The following is a 3,545-nucleotide window of genomic DNA, read 5'->3' as shown; positions in this document are numbered from 1 at the left end:
GAGAAGGATGGAAGGAAAAGGCTTCTTGCTCTCTCTGAGCTTTGAAAAGCAGCAGCTGCCATCTTTCCTCACTGCTGGGAGAAAATTGGACTGAGAGGTGAGCTTCTACCAGGAGAGCCAGCCAGAGCTCTAGACTTGTTCTCTTCATAGAAGGGGGGATTCTCAGTGGCTTCCTTCCTCCTCCTCCTGCTGGGTTCCCTTTCAGTCTTTCCTGCCGGCACCGGCTCCCTTTTGTAGTCCAGAACAGGAAGGCAGGTCAGCCACTTGTTCTCTGAGGCACTAGCTTTCTCTGAGCCACGTGGGATGACCCCTCTACCCTTTAGATATGAAGGCAAACCAGTGGGGACATCTGTCACCCCACTAATCCCAAGGGCTAGGCAGATGTTCCTTTCCCTAACACTCCCCAAGATCTCTTCTGAAGCAAGGGACCAGGCAAAAGATTGGCGGCTAGGCTAGGAGGTGTAGGGTTGTCTCTGGGACCCTCAGTGATCTTGGACTTGGCCACAAACAGGACCCATGAGACCAACTGGCAAGCTCTCCCTCACTGGAAAAGGTAATGGGTCCCAGGACCCTCTAAGCACACACACTCTGGGATGAGTCGTCAGCCCCTGCTGCTGCTTGGATGCTCAGGGCCTAATTGAGTCACCTGGCGGGCTGCAGCCAAATGGTTCTATCCTTGGTTCTAGGTGATTGGTAGCAAAAGTCCAACAGAGAATAGGCCTGGTTTAGGTGCCCTAAAATCCTCCCCCTCCTCCAATCTGGACCTGATCTCACTGCATTCTCCATTTCTAGTTCTGCTGCTCACACCAGGCAGTTCTGAGAGCAGGGATTACCATTCTTGTATTCTAACGTGCCCTGAGGGTCGGTACCTGCTCATTGTATATTTATTCCGCAAAGATTTCTTGAACATGTATTATGCTGGGTACTGAAAATACAGTGCTGAACATGTCTCTGACAGGTATACATGTCTCTTGCTCTTGTGGAACTTGCAGTATGGTAGAGAAGTCAGAAAAATAAAAAGACGAATAAGTAAAACCACTAGAAATTGTGACAAAGCGCCAGGCACAGTGGCTCATGCCTGTAATCCCAGCACTTTGGGGGGCCGAAGCAGGCGGATCACCTGAGGTCAGGACTTTGAGACCAGCCTGACCAACATGGTGAAACCCGTCTCTACTAAAAATGCAAAAATTAGCTGGGCGTGATGGTGGGTCCCTGTAATCCCAGCTACTTGGGAGGCTGAGGCAGAAGAATTGCTTGAACCCAGGAGGCGGAGGTTGCAGTGAGCTGAGATGACCCCATTGCACTCCAGCCTGGGCAACAAGAGTGAAACTCCATCTCAAAAAAAAGAAAAGAAAAAAAAAGAGATTGTGATAAAGGATAAAAAGAAACACCAAGGGGCAGCACTAGAGAAGAATGGGAGGGTGGGATCTGCTTCACAGTATTCAGAGAAGGTCTCTTTGATGAGCTCTTATTTATTTTATTTTTTTTTAAAGACGGGGTCTTGCTCTGGCCCCCAGGCTGGAGTGTAGTGGTGCGATTTTGGCTCACTGCAGCTTCGCCTTCCTGGGCACAGGTGATCCTCCCACCTCAGTCTCCAGGCATGGTGGCTTGCGCCTCAGCTGGGACTACAGGCGCATGCCACACACCCGGCTAATTTTTGTGTTTTTTGTAGAGACAAGGTTTCACCATGTTGCCCAGGCTGTTCTTGAACTCCTGGGTTCAAACCATCCACCTGCCTCGGCCTCCCAAAGTGCTGTGATTACAGGCACGAGCCACCACACCTGGCTAAGCTAAATCTTAAAAGAGTAAGAAAGTATATTCTTTGTTGAATGAGTAAATAAATGAGGCAGTGCGACTTAGGACTAACTACTTCACTTTTCTAGGCCTGTTTCCTCACCTGAGAAAGCTGAACATTGGTCTGAATCCCTTTTAAGAGCCCCTGATATTGGCAGGGCTCATCATGGTGGAGACAATAATAGGGGGTATGGTGAAGGGGATTGGAGCCACGGTGGGAGGAGAGTGGGGAAAGTGGTGGACAGTGATCAGGCGTGAGTTGTAAAACATTTCTAAATGGTCTTCACAGGCATGGTAACAGAAGACCCACCTCCAATCGTTACGGTAGGAGAGACAGTGCAAAGGCAGGTCCCCAGAGCTGGCCCTGCCAGTGTTTCCTCCTTGGAAACCACCAGGGAGAGACTCTCCCACTCCCATGACTCTTGCTCTGGAGAAAGACTTTGTCTTTCCTGTCCCATTATTGCCTGAAAAGAGTAGGAGGAGGTGACATTAGCAGCCAGTTAAAGAGGCTGAATCAAAATAAAACCCAGATGACTCAAATGGAACCCTGGCGGGCAGGAAAATTGATTAGCCCCATGTGACAATGCAGGATCTGGGTGCCACCTTCGCCCTCCAGTTCCAGACCCTAGAAAATGGGCCATTGACCATGCAAGCATCCTAGGACTCCAACTGTAGCTGCAGGTGTTCCATCAGATTGGAGGGTAGGGCAGTGGTAGAAGGACATTCCTTCACCATGTCCCCAAATTCCTGTGGAGGTAATGCAGAGCCTCTAATGGAATTAGTAGGGTTTGGGAGGGAATAGAGTGTTTTGTTTTTGTTTTTGTTTTCTTTTTGAGACGGAGTTTCGCTCTTGTTGCCCAGGCATAACCTCTGCCTCCCGGGTCCAAGCGACTCTCTTGCCTCAGCCTCCCGAGTAGCTGGGATTACAGGCATGTGCCACCACGCCTGGCTAATTTTGTATTTTTTGTGGAGACGGGGTTTCTCCATGTTGGTCAGGCTGGTCTTGAACTCCCAACCTCAGGTGATCTGCCCGCCTCAGCCTCCCAAAGTGGTTGGATTACAGGCGTGAGCCACCACACCCAGATGTTTTTTTTTTTTTTTTTTTTGAGGCAGAGTCTGGCTCTGTCGCCCGGACTGGAGTGCAGTGGCCGGATCTCAGCTCACTGCAAGCTCCGCCTCCTGGGTTTACGCCACTCTCCTGCCTCAGCCTACGGAGTAGCTGGGACTACAGGCGCCCGCCACCTCGCCCGGCTAGTTTTTTGTATTTTTAGTAGAGACGGGGTTTCACCGTGTTAGCCAGGGTGGTCTCGATCTCCTGACCTCGTGATCCGCCCGTCTCGGCCTCCCAAAGTGCTGGGATTACAGGCGTGAGCCACCGCGCCCGGCCAGATGTTTTTTTTAATAATTCCATATGTACTTCATTTTTATCCACAGCCATGTTCTTTTCTGCTATCTCCCAAACAATTTTTAAAAAGTTACATTGAATTATTGAATATTGACTATTTGGCCAGGCACAGTGGCTCAAGCCTGTAATCCCAGCACTTTGGGAGGCCGAGACGGGCGGATCACGAGGTCGGGAGATCGAGACCATCCTGGCTAACACGGGGAATCCCCGTCTCTACTAAAAAAAATACAAAAAAACTAGCCGGGCGAGGTGGCGGGCGCCTGTAGTCCCAGCTACTCGGGAGGCTGAGGCAGGAGAATGCCGTGAACCTGGGAGGCAGAGCTTGCAGTGAGCTGAGATCCGGCCA

This window comes from Colobus angolensis, unplaced genomic scaffold (assembly GCF_000951035.1).
Source record: "Colobus angolensis palliatus isolate OR3802 unplaced genomic scaffold, Cang.pa_1.0 Scaffold50, whole genome shotgun sequence".
NCBI lineage: Eukaryota > Metazoa > Chordata > Mammalia > Primates > Cercopithecidae > Colobus > Colobus angolensis.
This window is presented reverse-complemented; position numbering follows the sequence as displayed.